Raw genomic sequence first — 22,088 nt, 5'->3', positions numbered from 1 at the left:
CTTTTTTTTTTCATTATTCCAAAAGAGCGCAACAAATGCATCTTTCCCATTTTTTTCCATTTCCGGAATACTAAAAAAATGTAACCAGCCTGTTACGGCACTATGTAAACTGGCACAGTCGCACCTGTTTCAAAATTTTGATGGTCGTCTTCAAATTTGTACCAATGAATCTGTATACAATGAGGGCCAAGGTGGCTCTGAAGCTTGGTTTTGCCCTTCTACTAACAACCGATGGGTGTTTCGTATAACGCATCCGTGTTCTTCAACGACTGCGGAACTAGCTGCGGAACGAATGCGGAAGTAGAGGAATGGGAGGTCATCATATCTACAGATTCTCGTGCTGCCCATAGCACATTGCTGAGAAAAGACTCCATTGTATGGACTATTCATGTGCAGCATCGTTAAATCCGCCACAAAACTTATTACTCGTAGGGTGTTCCTGTAATTTCCCAGTAGATACCATCGCATGTTGGTATCTCTGGGTATGGTCGAATTGTTTGACATGTCATGCGGCGTCCATTTGGAGTCTGTTTATTCGAAAGGTCGGCGTAAAAGAAACTTTGCACACCTCGTATTTTCGGCCACGATGTTCGAAGTGTGGCGTCGGTTCTGTTTATAGCCGAAGCACGCCGACAATCACAACGAGCTGGGTACCCAAGACGAACAGAAAATTGGACTGATTACGGTTCGGATACCTTACAGATAATATAAAAAATACACGCATTTTGACTCAGTGGATCATTACGAGTGGGCGAAGCTCTGGGTATGGTATGCGCGAGTAACCATAAATTGCGCGAGCATTGCGCCATAAAAAGCAAACTGAGTGACATGAAGTGTATCATCATCATCAGCAGCCTGACTACGCTCACTGCAGCGCAAAGGCCTTTCGCATGATCCGCCAATCAACCCGGTCTTGTGCATCCTGTTGCCACTTTATACCTGCGAACTTTGTAATCTCATCATCCCACCTATAACGTTCTGTCTCCTCTATGTGCATTAGATCGATGCACGAAGAGGAGACAGAACGTTATAGGAATCCAGTCAGCTGGCCTTAATGATCAGCGGTTATCCTGCCTACGCGCTGGAGCCCAGCCCGTGTCCATTTCTTCTTCTTGATTTCAACTATGATATCCTTAATCCAGGTTTGTACTCTGACCCAGTTCACTCTGTTCTTGTCTCTTAAGGTTACATGGGTTATTTTCCTTTCCATCGCTTGCTGCGTTGTCTTCAATGCACCTGAACCCCGTTTGTAATTTTCCAGGTTTCTGCTCCGTAGGTAAGTACCGGCTAGATGCAACTGCTATATACCTTCCTCTTGAGGATCAGTGGCGCATTGCCATTCTCTATTTGAGATTGCTTTTCGAATGCAATTCACCCCATCTTTATTCTTCAAGTTATTTCATTCTTATAGTCCGGCTTCATGGTTACTACCTGTACTAAGTAGACATATTCCTTTACAACCAACAGCGTCTGTCCACCTATCAGAAATCACTGTTTTTTTTTGCGATACTGTTTCACATTACTTTAGTTTTACGCATATTGTGAATCTGACAAAGAGAAGACGGCTTTTACCCCCCCCCCCCCCAGATGGGCTATATGAATTTAACGTAATGCCTTTCGGACTTTGTAACGTGTCCGCTACCTTCGAACGTATGATTGATAAGGTACTGCGTGGCCTGAAGTGGAAAACCTACTTATGCTACCTCGACGACATCATAGTGTTTTCGTCTTCCTTTTCGCAACATCGGCAACGTCTCGAAGAAGTCTTAGGTTGCCTTGCAAAAGCTGGTTTACAGCTGAATACGAAAATATGCACCTTTGCAAGCAACACGATCAAGGTTCTAGGGCACTTAGTCAGCAAAGACGGTATTTGACCGGACCCTGAAAAGCTTGCCGCCGTCCTCGAGTTTCCCCGTCCATTGCGTCAAAAAGATCTGCGCAGTTTTCTTGGCTTGGCATCCTATTTTCGGTGCTTCATACACTATTTTGCAAGGCTTGCATCTCCACTCCATCAACTGCTCGCAAGTAACACGGCATTCGTCTGGTCCGAAGACTGTGAAAAGGCTTTCCTGGCGTTGAAGCAAGGCCTGACATCCTACCCGGTACTATGTCACTTCGATCCAGGTGCACCCACCATTCTTCACGCTGACGCCAGTGGTCATGGTCTCAGTGCCGTTCTACTGGAGCGTGGCAACACCACACGCGAACGTGTCATCGCTTACGCCAGTCGTGCTTTGACTGCTGCCGAGAAAAATTAAACAATAACCGAACAAGAATGCCTCGCTGTTGTATGGGCGGTACAAAAATTTTATCCATACCTCCACGGCCGCCGCTTCACAGTCGTCACCGACCACAACGCATTGTGCTGGCTTTCGTCGCTAAAGAACTTATCGGGCCGTCTTGGCCGCTGTGTGCCTTGTTCACAAGAGCCCAATTTTGATGTCGTCTACAGGTCTGCTAAGAAGCATCAAGATGCTGATGCTCTCTCTCGCTGCCCTCTACCCAACCGTGATAGCCCACCGTCACAATTTTCACACCTACTTCTCTGCTTTCTGTGTCCAATTCAGTAATCATGAGCTGTAATTCGTCTTCTGAGTTACTCACCAAGGCAGTTGTATCAGCCAATCGCAGGTTACTAAGATACTCCCCATTAAGTAACTCTTATCGCAAACTCTTTCCAATCTAGGGCCCTGAAATCCTCTTGTCAACACCTGGTGAATAGCACTGAAGAGATCATGTCTCCCTGCCTTACACCCCTGCCTTACACCGTTTTTATTGCGATTGTGTTGCTTTTTTGATGGAAAACTATGTTGGCTCTGGATCTGCTGTATATTTTTCTCCAATATGTTTGTGCAGGCTTCATCGATGCCCCGATTTCGTAGTCGAGTGAGTCAAACGCCATCTCGTAATCTATGAACGCTATGTATAGAGCTTGGTTCTATTCCGCGCATTTTCTATCACCTGTTTGATAGTATGAATATGGTCTGTTGTGGAGTAGCCGTACAAAATTCTGCTTGGTCCTTTGGTTGATTGAACTCTAATTCTATTAGCTAAATTTTGTAAATGGTTTGTAGAGAACAGACAATAAGCTGATCGACCTGTAATTTTTCATGTCCTTGACGTCTGATTTCTTATGGATTAAGATGATGTTGGCGTTCTTCCAAGATACCCTTCCCGTCAAGGAAGACTTTGTATATAACGTCATCAGTTTTTCTAACAGTCTTTCTCCGCCACGCTTCAGCAGGATCGTTGTCACCTTATCTTCACCAGCAGATTTGCCTCTTTGCATTCCTTTTAGGAATTTCATCCTGGTTGTTTCGGCTTCTGTACAGGTCTCTGTCGGAATGTCAATATGGTTTATCGGGCGAGTTGGGGATACATGATTGTTCTGAAATGAGAGCGCACTACTTAGATGCAGACAGAAAGACAGGGACAAGCGCTTACTACCAACTGAAAATATGAAGTATAGTACTGACAGATGAAACAATGTCACGGCACATGCGATAAGACCAAATCACGGACCAAAATAACAGAGCCGATAAAAGATCTATGTACGTCAGCCCCACCTTACCAACGCCTACTGTGCCTTAGAGTGATTACTTAACTGCTATGGCATCTGCTACTGTCTAAAAACGCTAGCTCCTTATCGGACAGGGTTATTAGGGAGTTTTAGAATACCGTTTGCAAGCGCTGCGGGCGTAGCGGGCGACATGTGAGCTTTAGAATAGCGTTTGCCCTGCTGCGAACCACAACGCACGATCGCAGCGACACCGTAGCCTCGAAACCAGTGCTTGCGGGACACATGCGGGCCGCCATCACCACCCGTAGCCTAGAAACCAGCCCTTGCGGGCCACATGCGGGCCGCCATTACCGCAAGCAAATTCGGATTTTTTCGCGTGCGGTCCGCGAACGCGAACGCTGACTCGCGTTACGACGCATGCGCAGTGGCAGCGACCGCACCGCAAGGACTCGCGGTGCGCTATTCTAAAACTCCAAATTGATGGTTTGCCGGCGCAAGTCAAGTGTTCACGCGCTATGTATGCTGCATCAATTATAAGCCTTGTACGCTCATCTTTGTGTTTGTAAAGTACGACTGTGTTATCAAACTGCACTTCACAGCCTCATCTAGTCACATGCTCGGCCAGAAAACTATCGTTGCCGCTGCGAACATTGCACGCATGCACACGCAATATGTCATTGAGGCATCTTTCAGTTTGCCCAATATAATAGGCACCGCACGAAAGTAGGATCATATAAACAACGTTGATGATGCAATTGGCAAAATGGCTTCTGCGCTTTGTTTTGCACAGCTGTTTCTTGTAACTAGCGGCACATGTCAGTCTTGCCAGCTGAGAACGCTTATGTGGCGAACACCAACAAACCAACACCCGGCCACCTAAACCTGCAGGTATTTATTATAAAGTTTATTTCTCCTTCTCCTCAAACCTGAACCTACACCTCAAATCGATGGTGGATTTCACCATTCATTTGTTGCTATCAACGTAGTGGGCGTGTAACAAGAGCAAGTTTAGATCGAAGTGGGTGGTCATTTCTGCATGGATGCTCCATGTTGATTTGCAAACGCAGTTACCGGGGGTAAGTGACAAAAAGTAAGTTCATTCGTACGAACTAAATGCGAACAATAAACGCTTCACATAATGACGTAGCGTAACATACACCAAAGAAACACCAATTTCGGTCAACCCGGTCAATTTTAGGGCACCTAATATATCTAGGACAAGGTTTTTCCGCGCAACTGTGTGGCTTCCTTACACCCCATATATAACTTTGGTTGGGCTGAACCAACACGTTTTGGTTCTTGGGACAATTCAAGCCTGAGAGCGCATGAGTGCCTTCGATTCTGCGCATGCGCCCTGGCCTCTCGCAAATTTCTTGGGTCCCCAAGCTTCTTGGGACACCAATAGGTGACCGGTAATATAGGCTATCGCAGGAAACTGGAGGGATATGATGGCTTCCGGTTCGACGCACCACGCGGCTCAGTAGCGGCATGCGCGTGTTTTCGTACCACTCCGTTGAAAAAAAAAAAGCACCTCTCCGTGCACTGTCAGTGCTTTAGAAGTTGTTTTTTTTTTTGTTTCTTGTAACCGTGACTGCGACGATGACAAGCTACGAAAGCTATCATAAACGGTAACGAAACTTTTTTATCGCACCAAAATGACCTGCAATGCTTTTATGCTGCTCGAGGGTACTGTCTTTTTTTGGCTAGCAGATCAGTCGATACAGAAAACAGTTTTCATTGTATGATACTTCACTGCACATAAAAAATCACCACTTTAAAGACCTCAGGGGATGGGCGTAACTGTAGCAGTGCGCTAAGAGTTCATTTCAGGATCGCTGCTTCGGCCGACGTCGTTGGTCGATCGGCATGAAGCGCAGCACTTATTGAGTGCGTTGACATATCTTTCTTTTTCCAGCCTTCAGCGCGCTATAGACTTCATTTATTAGTCGACGATTGATTGATTGATTGATACGTGGGGTTTACCGTCCCAAAACCACCACATGATTTGGAGAGACGCCGTAGTGGAGGGCTCCAGAAATTTCAACCAACTGGGGTTCTTTAACTTGCACCCAACTCTGAGCACACGGGCCTACAACATTTCCGCTTCCATCAGAAATGCAGCCGCCGTAGCCGAGATTTGATCCTGCGACCTGCGGGTCAGCAGCCTTGATTTTTTACTCGAAGCCAGGTGCTTATTTGAACGCTGATCTCGGTGAAGTTGCGCGCACGGCGGCACATAAACAATACAGTCAGGCATAGACGGCGCCGAAGAATCGAAACCCCGCGCTTAACGCACTTCTTCCTTTGTGTGCAGTCCTAGCGCACAGTTTGACCAAGATAAATGCAAACGGACTCGTCCAGCGCTTTGTGTAGACTTACTCTTGAGAGAAGCTTTCGTGTTTTTTGTCATGTATTGGGGTGCAATGGCCAGCGCTCATCTCTTATGGCAGGTACAATTAGCCCACGCGTTCTCTTGTCTTTGCTAGGCGTGCCGGGGCGACAATTTATTTTTCGATATAACATTCGCAGAAAATTCATAGGAAAGCTTTTTATTAGTGCGCAATACCCACGTACCTGTGATAAAAAGGTCTTAGCACACTGTGGCTCCAACGTTCGGTACTTAAAGCCTACCTGTCGCTATGGCTCTCTTTACAGCTATATACGGCCCACCTGATTTTCTTTCTTCCTTCCATGCATGGGAATCGGTACATGCCGATACACGCCGTTTGCCTTTCAAGCTCAAGTTGTAGAAGCCAACGGCTGAACAACCGACTATAGTTTAGCAGAACAAAGATAAACGGGCGACTGCGTGCGTGAAACCAGAATAATCTGATGCTTAAGGCAGAGTGGTTCACCATCGTCTACTCCTCTCTAACCGGAAGCCGGCAGCAGACGGTGGATCCCACAATCCCTCACTCTTTTACTGGTCACCTGTTCTCAAACTCACCAATAGCTAGCGCAGAAACAGCGGTCAATAGACGCGCGTTAACAGTGCGCCGGAGGAGGGGAAGGAAGCAGCCAGTTGAAGCAACAGTGTGAGAGGTCAACAGCAACGACAGGGGATAGCACAGGCTTCACTCATCTTCGTTAAGTTTCTTGTAACGAACGTAAAAAAAAGAAGAACAGGAAAAAAATGAAGGCACACATGCACAGATTTCTCCCTGCCTTTTTAGGTGCGCTACAAGGAAACTTAGTTAGGATGAGCTACTAACAAGCCCGCATCTCATCTCTCGTATAGACAAGACCGTATAAAACGTCAGCGCTTTCAGAATGCACCCACGTACTCCAGCACGCTGGCTGGCACGATGTCTTCCGGTAGCGCTGTGGGGAACAAGCAATGTATTATCACGTCTGTATTATCACACTTATCGTAAAAAAACGGAGCACGACACACAAGAAGGAACGGGCAGGCGCGGCGGTGATGAAACACCATTGCAACTCGCCCGAAAAGCAACCCCCTCGACCCAACCGAATGCGCTTGCTTTTCAGGCGGGGCATTGCGGCAAATGATGCGTGTGCCCCTCGCGTTGTGGCCAGACTGTCGGACTCCTCCACTGGAAAGTATCGAGTTTAAATCCAGCTGTCAGAATATCCTTGCTTACAAACGGCGCTTCATCACTGCCATCGTTTCTGTACAGCCCCTTCCATGGCTGTGCACAAGTCAATGGCTTAGATGGACTCAATGCACGATAGCGCTTGGCTACTAATGAGACATTCTGACGTGTTATGTGCCAAAAACCATGAACTTTGACCACGAAAAGTGCTTTGACGTGCACTTAAATCATGTATGTTCTGCATTTCGCACCCATCAAAATGCAGCTTGGCATTGAACAGAATTATTCACAGCGGCTGACACTTTAGTAGAAGCTGACTGCTTCGTTCCATGTAGCACAATGCATCAAACACGACATGGAGTTTCCTAAAACTAGCTAGAAAGGACCCTGGCGCTGTGATCCTTCAGCCGCTATGGGAATGATGGGTGGTACACAAACGTTCCTAGTCTTGATGTTTGCGAGCTTGGAACGTAATTGCGGGTTTGTTTATTACTGTGTTTTGGTTTTGTTTCCAATAAAATAACACACTATAGTGAACTTCGTAACCCAATCGGAATAGGTGACCCTAAAAGATTAAGGCGGTGAAGTTCAACTTCCGAACATCTGCTGTTTGTCGTTTCATGACAGAGCAGCTCCAAGCCCCGCGAAGCTAAACGGAGCTGAAAGTACGAATGTTAGTCGAATCTGCGTACTACCCATCATTCCCAAGCTAGCTGAAGAGCCGTGCTTTGCATCTCCCACAGACACTAGCGCCAGAGTTTTTTCTTGTTTATTCATAGGAAACTGTGACACCCGATAAGGCAAAATGGCGGTCAGTGGTGGTTGGCAGCGCTCATACTCAGTGACTTCTGGGACTCCTTTTGTACTCGGATATTCTTGTACAACGTATTTATTTTTTGTGCATGTATAGGTACAATAGGTCGCGTACTGCTACTTTTCGCTGAAGACTGCTAACTGGTGAATGGTGAATGGTAAGGTGAATGGTGAATGGTAAGGTGAACTGGTGAATGGTAAGGTGAATGTGTCATGGCCGTTTCGAGAGTTATACGCGATCAACGGATGAAGCTTCTCACATTTCTTTATCTAATTTCCTGAATGAATAAGCAAGAAATTGACAGCGTGCGTGTTTGGATCGCATGAACGACTGTCGGCCGAAGAATCGGTCATGCCGCATATGAAAGCAAAGAACTCGATATCTAGAATATGCGAAAGTGCGAAACCTTCGAGGCTTGCAAGCTCCTACTCTTCTTTTTTTTCTTTTTTGAATAATTTGTTTCGGTTCTATCTTTTACAGTGTCTTCCACGTGTTCCGCACCGCTCTCCCACGTCCTATTTTTTCGTAATGTTTGTTTTATTTTCTTTTACGATATGCGTGCGAGAAGCTTGAGCGCCGCTTCGAAAACAACCGACGCCGCAGCTGAGACCCGAGCCTCGAGCTATGCGACCGCGTATGCGACGAGGTTCTCCGCACGAAGGAACACCGTCGGGGTGGAACCAAACCTCCCTGGGTGGAACTGGCGCTGGCGCGAAAATAATGGAGTTCGAATATGATTAGTCCGTGAGAAGCGATGGCGCACTCAGAAACTTGAGAGCTGGGATGAACCCCAAGACGAGAGCGTAAAGTAAAACAATGATTAAAATGGCAGATCTCGGTTATAAATACAAAGTGTAAGAAATAGACAGGAAAGGACAGACTGTTCACATTATATGAAGAAATTGGTTGTAAAGGGCACAGGAACTTGCGAAGCCCCGAGGGGGAATCGCCTGTGAGGAGTACTCGAATAATAATTGAAACAAAACGAGAAAAAACGAATGAGAGGGCCGCATGAGAACAACGAGTGTGCGTAAAAAAAAACTTATTTTCCTTGGCTTCATATGCGTCAGGTTTTGAATGTCTTCTCCTAAATTTGTTTTCGCTCTCTATTTAGCACTTTTCGAACCGTATGCGAAGAAAGAGACGGCTACAACGGAATAAAAGTTGAATGAAAAGCAAGAACGTACATGGCTTCGGAGTCCGAAAGTGTTGCGCACAGTGAAAGAACGGGGACTGTAGGCTTGCGTATAGTATGGAGACATGGTGGAGGAAGAAAAAAATGTAAGAATTGAACAAAAAATATTGTTTCGATTATTTTTGCGCAGTTCTTACAGGACGTGAGGCTTGAAGAGTTGCGCGAGACTTGTGCAGCAGATACGCGGGGTAAATTGAACGAGCGAAACGTAGAGTGAATTGCGGAATGAGAGTGAACAGAATGAGGCGCAGAACAAACAGAACGGCCGAAATGAATACTGGGGAGTGAATATGTACTGTTCACGCCAATTTTTATGATAACGAGAGATGCAGAGAAAGAGAGAGAGTCGAAGACAAAGACGCTTTTTATTTTACTTCGTGTTGCAGTGATCTGATAAAGGTACTGCCTCTATTTCGTCTTCCAAAGCGATATTGAGACGTGGGGCAAAGGTCTGTTGAGGCTTAGCGAGTCTGTGAGAGAACAAACGTTATCTCGCTGCTTTCTTGTATATATATATATATATATATATATATATATATATATATATATATATATATATATATATATATATATATATATATATATATATATATATATATATATTTACCTACCCAGATCAGTCGTGTTCTTGCTGGGACTCAGTGCTAGAGGACGATCTTGCTAACGTTGGAGATAGACACCGTGTTTCTTTTAAAGCTGATAGTCTTTCTTGGGGACCTTCGACAGAAAAATTTGGGTCTGTCTGTCTGTCTGTCTGTCTGTCTGTCTGTATGTCTGTCTGTCTGTCTGTCTGTACATTTGTCTGTTTGTCCTCCCTAACGATATCTCAAACGGCATTAAACTGTCAACCCCGTTCGCAGCGACCACCAATATTTCTCAAGGTTTAGCGTTCATAGTTGTGGATTGTAAAAATAAAAAAGCAATTATTGTGCATATCTGAGGCGCCCTAACAACACTTCGAAGTTTTGTGTGTTTGCCTTTATACTAGAAGAGGCACACACAAGTAACACTAAGGAATGTAGAGTTTATCGCGCTGCGCTGACAGTGCAACACGATGCTCAAAAAGGTGTTTCCAACACTTTGTTCTTCCTGGGACTCAGTGCTAGAGGACGATCTTGCTAACGTTGGAGATAGACACCGTGTTTCTTTTTCTTTTATTACCACGAAACATCATTGGATTACAGTGGCTGGAACACCTCCGCAGTTTCTTATTCGCTTCCACCCTTCAAAATTTATATTAATTTGCAGCTTATTGGGTTTTCCACTACATTTCATATTTTCATCTAAAAAGCTTGCAGGTTTGCGTGATTCTCCTCGACGTACAAGGGTCGTCAAAACTTCGCAGGGTGCATTCTCATGACATCCCATGGCATGCGCAGCCTGGAAATTTTCGACGACCCCTATGGTACATACCTATGGTTATTTAGCTCGACAGACTGGCATCGTTTCGCGGCTAGTCAGTGTACCTTAGCGTCTCATATGTGCGTGGGTGGCGCTGGCATCGGGGCCTTTCAAAATATTCCATAAATACGGGCGAATTCGCACCGACCTTCGTAGTGAGTGCGTCTATCTGTCGAAATACGCCTTCGCTACCGTTGGTGTGTAACTGTAAATGAACGAACGACGCATGAGTTGAAGCCAGCGATGGCTGTCTCTAAGTACGGAGAGATAGAAACGAACGAAGAAAGGAATGCAAAGGTTACCTGTAGTACAGCACCCGGCTTGAACGCGCACACAAGGTGAAAGGGTGAGTAAAGATAACAAATGAAATGAAGCTTACACGAAGCCGCGCAGGCTTGAAGCAGCGAAATTGGAAGACCCTAGAGGCGAATATTTCTTCTTTTATGTAGTTTTTAGGCCTTAGCTATGTGATTCCAGTTGTTTTAAATTGCTTGTGTGTCATTGCTGTTGGCTTTAGGTGGTGCTAGGTTGCTTGTACGTTTATTCTTGCACTGAGGTTTATTTTGTCCGCAGACAGTGACAGACACGACGTGGATATCCAGACTCAGGAAACAGAACATCGCGTTGAGAGACCAAGCGTTCGCATTTCTCGTAGATGTACTGGCACGTCGTCATTGACGTGGGTCTTCTACCGATACGAGGTCTTCTCGCAGCCGTCATTGTCTTTCCCCTTGAATAGTATTCTCTCATTGCACGTACCCGTGGTGCGCCGATACAACAGACGTAATGGGGTCAATTACGACGCCTCTTGCTCGTGACTGTTGATAATTTTAGCATTTTTTGGGTATACTTGGTTCAGTGTTTGTTAATTAGGTGCATATTTCAGTCGTCCATGAAAGCTGATTCTATCGATTGACATATTCACACTGTATACTTGTAGATGTGTTTTTTTATTACAAAACGAGCCCTAAAAGAAATAATTTCATTTATGTCGATCGAATTCTGTCGTACTGAGAAGTCAGCGAGCTTACGTTTCGCCGCTTCAGAACACACGCGTGAAATTTCAAAATTAAACGAATGGTTAAAGATATTGAACATGGCCGGATCTATCAAGCTGCCAGCTGACCTGAACAAGGGCACGAGCACAGTCCACTAGTATACGAAGTGGGAAAGAACAATGGCAGCCCTCCTCCTCTTGGCTTGAGCCTTTTATCTCTATTCATTCACTTAACCAGTTACGTCCTCAGAAAGTGTTTTGTTTGTGAATTTTTTCTCATTGGATGTTCGGTAGCCGCCAATAGTAAAAGCGGTGCTGCTTCTGCGTAGCAGCACCCACCTTTGACACCAGCAGTGTGGCGGTAAGCATGTTTCACACTTTCTCTCTCCTGGAAATCTGTGCTGTTTGCTTGTAATACGTCGAGAACACCCTTGTGGATAGTGCAGAATATCTACAGCACGTCCGATGCAGACTGTGGAAGCAATTGACTTGATCAGGTACGTACGCCATTGCATTTGTACTAAACGTGCGGTGTACGCATGCACGTTAAAGTGGTAATATATCCAATAAATGACACGAGGCCTGCGAAAAATTGAAGCAAGCATTTGGTTCCACAGCACGCAGGTTATCCACTAACTCTTGTGAGAACTGAGGATTTCAACGTCGATCACCCAATAATTAACGTACACTTTGCGGAACCGGCACGGCGATGTAACTCGGAAATATTGTAGTCGAAAATGTGCTGCAAACATAGCTGCGTCTCACGCAAATTACTACTGTAAAAATAAATAGCTTGCGTCACGCTTGAATACACACAGTAAGTGTACTCACTCGCGCATTTGCACAGAGCTCGTGGGTTTTCCTGTTCAATAGTTACCCATCGGCGGCGAAGGTGGATGTTTTTCGTTACGAATAGAAATCTGTGCAAGCTGAAAACACCACACATGCACGATTCTCGCGTGGTGTTCTGATTTTCACAAGCAGTGCTGACTAATAACTTCTTCTTGAACTGGTTGTTTTCGCATAAAAATGCGGCGCCGTGGCGCACATTCTACTTGTATGCGATAGTGGCACAAGCAGACGCTTTCTCGCACTTTAGAGTCTCTAAGATACAGTTTTCCCTGTTAACTTTGCACAATAGATACACTGGATACGCTACTTGGCTACAGGGTATTCTAAATTAGAAGAGTGGACATTCTAGTCTACAGCGGTTAAGCTACGGAGCTTCATGTAGGCCGTTAGAGGGCAATACATCACTCCCAGTCTTCAAGAGAACGCGCTACCTTTAATCTACCTTTTCATCTACCTAACTTTTCTGGCGTTGACACTACGGTAACGTTACCGCATTCCGTGTTCATGAGCGTTTAGGGCGATGAAGAAATACAGACAGCACCAGGCTGATGCGATTAAAGAGTGGCGACAACGTGCTCGACATGTTTCATGGTCTCCACGTTTTCCACCTGCTGCGTCGTAAGAACGCCGTAATTTATTTGCAAACTACGTATTCACTTCGTTATTTAAGCCTTAGCTAACATCTGTCGCATTTTGCAGTTCGATACAGAGAGCTGTTTTGTGCTCTTCCCTTCGTACACAACTTTCATAAATTACAACTCATTCAAAACAGATATTTGAAATGCTGCGCGGCACGGTTGCTACAAAAACTCCCAAGCATTTCCCCGAGGGTGAACATGGTTAAGTGCGAATGCACGGGGTGATGCTATGAGGGGTATTTATTAATTCGCACTATTATATTTATTAATCACACTATGGTGCCTTTATGATGTAATCGTTCCTGGGAATCGCAATTTGATCACACGGGGGAGTTTACGTTAACTCACTGGCGAATGCCAACGGATTTTAACTTTACTCCCTCTCATAGCATGCGAGCCCCGGACGAGCAAAGTCCAGGGCTCGCACCCTCTCCCGCGCGGCCCGTTCACTGGCTCGAACGGCTTCGGGAATGTCCACTCGCCGTTGACGATTGCGAGCGGCGTCTTGACGCCGGCCTTCATCGCCCTTCTCCGCCTGACGCTTGCGTTGTCGTTCCGCTTCTTGGGCTGCGTTCGCGGCTCGATGCTGACGCCTCGTCTCAGCCTCGCGATCGCGCAGTTCACCATCCGCTGCACGCTTCGCCCGCTTGTCCTCGGCTTCGCGAGCGCGAAGTTCGGCATCCTCTGCACGCTTCGTCCGCTTGTCCTCGGCCTCGCGAGCGCAAAGTTCACCATCCGCTGCACGCTTCGCCCGCTTGTCCTCGGCCTCGCGAGCACGCAGTTCGGCATCCGCTGCACGCTTCGGCCGCTTACGTTCGGTCTCACGAGCCCTTCGCAGCGCCGCCTTGTCTTCCAACGTCGGCGAAACCACCGCGGTACCGACACCTCCAACGACGGGTGCAGTGCTGGCATTCGGTTGTACTGCATTCGTTGTTGATGGTAGCGTTGCCTCCGGGACATCCATCGATCGCACGACCCGCTCTCGACGGGAGACTGAGAGAGAAGGCGGGCGCGCGCGAGAGAGGGGTGCACACGCAGCTGCAGCGAGCGAGGAGAGCGGAGGAGCGAGCGAAGGGGGAGGGGGACGCGCGCAGCGGCGTTAAAGATATAAGGCGCGTTACTGACACCGATATCAGCGTCGCGTCCGTGGCTTATTCGGTAGAGCGTCGCGCTGCGGCCCGCCAAGTCCTCTTTCTTTTAAAGATAGAGAGAAGACTGCGGACGCCACCGACGGCGGTGGATGGTTTGGAGTCGCTTATAAAGTGTATTCACACTTAAAAACTTTTCTTGTTGCGAGAAAGTGAGTCGCTGCTTGCGTCGTCAGGAAGTTCGAATTCAATGTATGTGTGTGAAATTTTGTGAAGAGTGCAGTTATACTTAGTTTCATTATTTGTAGGTGTTCGCACATTGCTTGAAGCTCTCGCTACTAGCGCAATTAGAGAGAACTTAGGCATTGAGAAAATTGTTAACTGACGCTACGACGTCATTTTCTGAAGAAACAGTTCTGTCTACGCAATGCTTGCGTGACACTGAAAGATGTTTTGTTTTGGCCGCGGCAAATGCTCGTGACAGTTTTTTGCGAAGTGGTGATGTGAAGTGCGTCGTAGATATTTTGTGCGAAAACAGTAAGGGAGAGGCACCTAATATTTTTTTCTTTTTAAAGAGGCTTGGTAAGCAAAATATTGAAAAAACTTATTTTTTTCTTTTTTGCGGTATTTGAAATTTGTGGCTGTTTCTGAGCCAGAATCAGTCTATCAGTCTTTTGTTTGTCTAATTGCAATTTTTCTCTAAAAATGACTTATTTCAAAACTTGTGCGGTGGCCTGTCATGCTCCCATTCTTACGTTGAAAGGGATTCCTTGCAGTTCGTGCATCATAGCCATGCAGAAAGAGGTTACAGTCTGTAAGTTGGAGTGCATTTGGCACATTCATAAAATAATGGGTTCAGAACGGCGGAAATGAAAGGAAGCAGGTGCATCGAGCTTTCTGTCGCGAAATCAATATCTGACTGGAGCACAAAGACTGTTATCGTTTGACCATTAAAAAGAATTGAGCCAGCTTGAAGGACATACGAAAAGATGTTAGGGCAACATAGTTTGATTGATTGGATTGATATGTCAGGTTTAATGTCTCAAAACCACCACATGATTATGAGAGACGCCGTAGTGGAGGGCTCCGGAAATTTCGACCACCTGGGGTTCTTCAACGTGCACCCACATCTGAGCACACGGGCCTACAACATTCCCGCCTCCATCAGAGATGCAGCCGCCGCAGCCGGGATTCGATCCCGCGATCTGCGGGTCAGCAGCCGAGTACCTTAGCCACTAGACCACCGCGGCGGGGCAAGGCAACATACCGTGACATGGCATCAAAGGATAGCAATCTATTCCACGTCTTTTCTGAAAGGACGCCGAAACTTGGTGTATATTCAACAAGGCCCAGTTGAATTCTGAACCATTTATTATCTGTTGTTGAGACTGTTAAACCGAATTATTCATGGCGAGCTCATATAAGTTTTTTTTTTTTTTTTTGCTGAATGCCTTCGCGGGAAATCTGAAAACACTTACGAGTCGTCACATTGTCGTGTGAGAACGTGCTCCGAAAAACGCTTTCCTTGGACACAAAACTCTAAGAAAATACACTCTTGAGGCAGTGCTCACATTTAGTTAGGGCAATGTAGCACATGTGAATGTGCTGAACTCGTTCAAAACTTCCCCAAGGCACTGTACAGGCACTTCACCAAGGCACTGTCTACCCGCCTTTGAGCTGCGTCGACAATATACTTTCTTACAGGGCTACACATCAGGGGGCAACGGAGGCTCGCCAGGCAAGACGTTTCAACACAGAAGGGGAGAGAATGATATTTGGGATGGGTATGTGCTCTTTGCCTACTGAGCGGGCTCGTCGATTTTTTGTTATCTCTTTCTATTTTTGAAAGAGTGCTCATTTTTAACTTCAAATGCTACCATCTCAAAACATGTTTTTTGTGCTCATGTTTATTTATCTCAGCAACGACAGTATCTAGAATCATGAATTTCTGCCAGTGTTTAGATGACCTGGTAGGCATTATGCTGAAGAAGAATTATTGTTGTGTAAGGAAGCACTCGTCTTCTACACGACCTCTATTAGTTATTACCAAGCTATATTCAGGCAACCAAGGTAAAAAAATCAAAACTTTGCGTTGCAATTTTCTGTAATAAACCTGCTTCAGTGAAAAAAAGGAATTACGTATGATCTAAGTGATAATAACATAATTACTGTAAGTAATATTGTTATGGAGAAAAAGATACATAAACTTCCCCTAAAATACATGGTAGGTGTAAAGCTTACCCTGTTTCCTTAACTCTTCTTTACCACGCCCGTTCAAATCGATCACCGGTGGTCGACGCTTTTGGTTTGTAGATTTTGGCGTGTTAAACTAGTTTCTCGTGCACTCAGCACTTTCTAGTAGTTAGTCCAGTCACTCAGCTTTCAGAATAATACAGAATTTGCCCGGTTGGGCTACTTAGTGATTTTTGACAGACGTTTGCGCGAACCAGTGGGCATGCATTGTTGAAAAAGAGCACTAGGCTGGCGATCTTGACAGACGTGCGTGCCCCTAGTAAATATGCTACAGTAACATCCAAGTTCTGTAAGTAAAAGAACCTTTGAAAGGAAAATATTGAATAAAAGTGTGAGCTTCGCAATTGGACTCTTTTGAGCAGTAATGATTGGCAGAAATTCACGCCATCTATTCAATAGAACTCTGTTCCTGGGAGTAAGGAAAATTTAGTTCTAAAAAAAAATTGCCCGCAGCTTCCCTCGGGAGGATGCGGAGCATATAATTGATTAAAGGGGTGTTAAAGTGCGACTTACTTGGGTCGATGGCTAAATTGATTAACGTGGTTGTGAAATGGGGTGTTAAATTGCGACTTACTTGGGTCGCTGGCTAAATTGGTTAACGTGGTTGTAGGAGGGGTGTTAAATGAGTGAACACGTACGACACGTATGCGAAAGGGCGGTGTTTATTTATTGCGACGAACTTTGAGCGGTTCCGCCAACACTTTGGCCGGCGCTGGTCGAAGGGACGTCGATCATTGCGACCTCGGACGTCGACGCGCCGTACAAACCAACCGACGAGCGGCAACTGAGCGAGCGAGCGCCGACCTTGAGTATATATACAGCGCGACGGCGCATGCACTGTCAGCTGTCGAATGTTCGAGAAGGGGGAGAAGCGCAACGGCGCATGCGCGCGCGTCAGCTGCCGATGTTCTCGAAGCGCGACGGCGCATGCGCGCGCGTCAGCTGCCGATGTTCTCGAAGCGTGACGGCGCATGCGCGCTACATTATACAGCTAGCGAATGTTCGTGAAGAGGAGAAGCGCACGCGGTGTGTAGAGGAGGAAGGGTGCACAGATGGTGGAGGAGTGAAGCGCGCGTGGTGTGTAGAGGAGGAAGGGATGCACAGATGGTGGAAGAAGGAGGAGGAAGCTTGCGGACGGCGCCGCACTACAACCCTCGAGTATTAGATGCTCCGCATCTAAAAATATAATTACGAAGGTCCGCCACGTGTTCCAAGTCTCGAGGTGGCCTTCTCTGACAGTTTCCGGTAGCTTCGCTTTTGCTTGCATCATTATGTCAAACACAGGGTCGTATCTTGCGTCACTAGCCGCTCCTGTTGGGCGTCGCCGGCACGCGCGCATGGGTGCGCACTAGCTCTGCAAAGCACATTCACTGCTCGAAATTGTCTTGCAACCCCATTTGATTTAGGAGAATACGAGCTTAGAGTTCAGGAATGACAGCTCCTCAGCTTCAAGTTTTATAACGATGATGTTTTACGTCAGCCTGAGACATCTGCAGCCGTTCATGGGTTCGCTTTGTTTTCATCTTCAAGTTGTCTCCTCCGCTGTGTGTATAGCTTCTGACCATTGTGCACTAAGGACCTTTACAGAAATTGGCACGCGCCACCTAGGCTGGCCGCAAAGCATTATGGGAAGCCGGAGCGCCGGCGGAGTGTCGCCTGCTCACGGAAGCGTTGGCTCACCTCGTTTCCCACAGCGCGTGAGCGTATGAATGCATCCTTGCGGGAATATCGCGCGTGATAACTCTGCTGCAATCTGCAGTCACAGAATAGGCAGAACGCAGAGCAACATAAAGTCAGCAAACTTATTAGGGACCCAAGTAAATGCTAACGTACCTGCGAAACAGCTCATTGACTGGGAAACATACTCGTCTTTCGCGGCGAGCCCGTTCAATTCGTTCGTCGTATTTCTATGTAGTGGAAGTTTTTTTTTCTTTTATTCTATTTTCAGCATAACCGTACAGCTTTACTATTAGTACTTTATGTTAAGCACTACCACTCGTGTCATGCTTCCGCTTGATACGTGGTGCAAGACCGTGGAACTTCGCGCACGATAATCAAAATCAAAATCCGACCCCTATAAATGGGTTCGAGCCCCGCTATGCTGGTAGATCAGAATTATAATTGCCTGTTTCAAATGTTGTGCCTGAGAAACTTTTCACTTAGGACGCCGAGAGTATAGTAAAAACCAGCTACCAACAGGTCCCGAGAGCGGATATCAAGTGAGCACTGTCGTGTGCGGAGATTACATAGTTACAGCGCAGTATCGCACTTCATAAAGCGAGAATACTCTGCACCTTTCACTTCGCAGTATTTTTTTCAAACAGCGTAAAACATGCTGTCTTCGTGTCGTTCCTGTTAAGAACCTAATGATTTACGACCTGACAGTGCAAAGGGTAACAATGGGAAGAAATATATCACAGAATGGACGTTATATAGTGTGCACAATTTCCACAATATTCTATTTTACTGCTTGAGCTCCCACGATCCCTTGTTTCATTACAGTTTATGATTATGCTAATTTAGTAAATTGTCGTTTCGATGCAGATGGCTCTCCCAGCCGCAAAAAACATACAGCCGTTCTTGTCGCCTTTGCCAAAACTGTTATGAACAGAACATCTGAAGGACTCACCTCAGGCGTATTCAGAAGCAAAAAGTTCGCAGAATAGAGCATTCTCAAGGTGGTAATAAGCACTCGGTGCCTGGGCACAGTATGTTTAAGCCAGAAAACGTTGATAGGTAATGCTTTTTATGGCTGCTAATGGTGAGACTGTGACTATAAAAGCAATGGTGGAAGCCTCATTAAGTGTGGGAAATGATTAGAATACCGCAGCAGCGCTTACATCAGTTGGTAACGTTACCTGGCTGCGAGTATCCCTTTTTGTATTCATAATGATCAAACTACAACTAGCACTCCTTGCCTCGACACGGAAACACCGCCCCCCCCCCCAAAAAAAAAGAAAACACAATACAGAACGAGGTGCGCGAAACCACAATAGGTGACGCCTCTAGTTTCATGGTAAATAACAAGCGTTGATAACCACAATTGAAGATAACCAATCAGTAAACAGCAAAACAAACAGTAAGTAAGACTGCAATAAAAAACTTGAAGTGTTTTTCATCGATTTACCCAAGACGAAAGCCGTGTTTTTTGTATTCAGCTTCTCCTACCCATCCGAAGGTTTTCTGCATCTAAAGTGTGTATGAACAAAGTAAATCCAAACATTTAGTACATCATCTGATTTTTCTTGGTCTCCGTAATTGGTGGGCCGATCGCAGAGACAGTGCAAAGCGACAATGTGGTGTAATAACGTGATCATTAGGTCATCTATATGGCTTTACACATTATGTGTGAGGTCCAGATCGTTACAGAATGTGTAGGGTGTGTGACCGTACACATTCTGTGATCCATGATGTGACGATGGCGTCCTATGGTCATGCGATAATTTTCGCGTCGCTCTTGTTGACGCCACCGCCACGGGGTGCCGCAGCCACCGACGAAAAATTTTAGTTTTTAGGCGAGAACTGTAGGTGCCTCATCAAACGTTAAACTTGACCCTTTGCGTTCCAATTCGACGACGTCGAGTCATCCGTAAAATCACCACGTGGTGACAAAATATATGGCGTCAGACACCACCAAAAGTTGTGACATCATTAAAACGTCATGTGACTTCACGTGATGACGTCATCGCGTGATATCTGAGATTGTTAAAGGTGGTCTTATTATGGAGGCAATGCAAAACCTCATTATGTGCTGCAATTTTTCGAAGGGTGGTGTGGATGGTGGTGGGCGTGGGGCTTGGCAGGGGCCTCGGCAGGGGGTGCAAAAGGGGCAATTACCCCACTCAGGGCACGCCATCACTTGCCCACACACAAGCTACACTAGTGCTCTCCCCCAGCTATGATGCAAGACGTGTTCACACCCATGGTATCAACCTGCTGGTACTGATGGACTGGTGGGTAGACTCTGCACATCGGCTGACAATAAAAACGAGATGGTGTTCACCTTCGTGTCCGCATTGGTGAATGCGCAAGGGACCCTGTGTTTCTTTGATGAGGCATCTCACGGTGTCGCCTCTATAACTTCGCGTATTACGTGGTATGTATGCTTCAACGGTAAAACCTCCACTCCGTAATCAAAGTGAATGAGAACTCAAATATCTTGACAAAGGTCAAACGTAGCTGCAGCATCACAAAAATTTAAGTCCTGATGTAGCACTGAGCAATGAAACGAAACATCCGATGTCTTTCGCGTCTTATGACACCCACGAAAAGATCAAGTTTGCCCGCCAATTTTTCCTTTTCTTCGGCATGTTCTGAGATGATTCTGGCTATTTTCGGCGAGCACGACAACCTAGTTGGTGAACATGAAAGTCGGAGCACTCAGAAGTAGCCGTCTCTTCACAAGAGCAGCTCCTTATGCCAGCCAAAACCCCTCATGGCACGCGATGAAAGCAGGCGAATCGGGCGAATCGGGAAATCGTCATCTGCTCTGCCAGCCCGGAGCTCCACTTTCCCATAATGCTACAGCCCTGATCCGCTCGGGGAAGGCGCGGCGCTGCGATTTCTGGAAAGGTCCATTTTATGGCTACTTTAGTTCGTGCGTATGGCACACTTCGCTGGGTCAGGGTTTCTGGCGCTCGCTGAAGAGCTTCTCCTAACGACAAGAAGGCCCCCGAAGGACATCTTGGCCCAGACTACGGTGCAGTGCGAAACGTTTTAGAACTGCGCGCCATATTGTCGTTTTTAATACGATATGCGCAAAAATGCAAAGAATTATGCTTGAATGCATACATTGAAACGCCAACCTATGCGGAGTGAGGTGGCTCGAGGAATGAGGTGACGCTAGATAAAATAGAGAAGTTTATTGGACATCTCACTTATAGAGAAATAATTCACTAAACGGGTATCCTTCTATATTGGAACACCTGGAGACTTATCGCAATTAAGTCAACAAAAATTTACCGAAAAAAGATTACGAGTACACTTGTGTCTCACGGACAACCATGCAATGCTTCACCGCATGGCACGAGCAATGAAGCAGCACCTTCGTTTTTATTTCCTTTGTCTTTGTGTAAAGAAACACCTTGTACAACATTCAATATGTTTATATTGTTCCTGGGTCAACCATCTACAAGATTTATTTTCTGAACTTTCCTTGTTATGAATATTTTTGCATATATACGTGTTTTGATTGCACTGTCTACTAGTAGGCAACCAAAAATTGTCACTATTTAATTCATTCCGAAATACTTTTGTAGTTCTATAACATATATTTGTTTTGAAAAGAGCATTTCATTGTTCAATGTTTAGTATGATGCAATGCGTGCTGGAGTACTTTACAAACTGGCCAAAACGATCTTCCCAAGACATGTAAAAAACAACCATTTTCGTGCGGCAACGAAAGAGTTGAGGTCATGCTGTTTGGAATGCTATGGCAGTTATTGTCAGGCTACGTCGTGCATCGCATGTGTAGCTGTGCGTTTACGACCGTTTCGTTGTTGTCGATTTCTTTATTTCTTCTGTAAAATTTATACTCAAGATGTGGCAGCTGAAGTGCTATATGGCTTCTGTGCAACAAAATCATATTTTGTTTAAGCGTTCATCGAACATTGAGAAAGGCAGTGTGTGTGCAGTTACGAACAATGTGACTTCGACATAACGGTATTCGTCCCCTACAATTATTCTCATGTCTAATTGAAAATGTGTGCCAATACTCACAGTGGCATCATGTGCTTGCCACTCAGGGGGTACAGCCCACACGAAGCTGATTAATGCC

Source organism: Rhipicephalus microplus, unplaced genomic scaffold, assembly GCF_043290135.1.
Source record: "Rhipicephalus microplus isolate Deutch F79 unplaced genomic scaffold, USDA_Rmic scaffold_21, whole genome shotgun sequence".
In the NCBI taxonomy this organism is placed as follows: Eukaryota; Metazoa; Arthropoda; class Arachnida; order Ixodida; family Ixodidae; genus Rhipicephalus; species Rhipicephalus microplus.
This window is presented reverse-complemented; position numbering follows the sequence as displayed.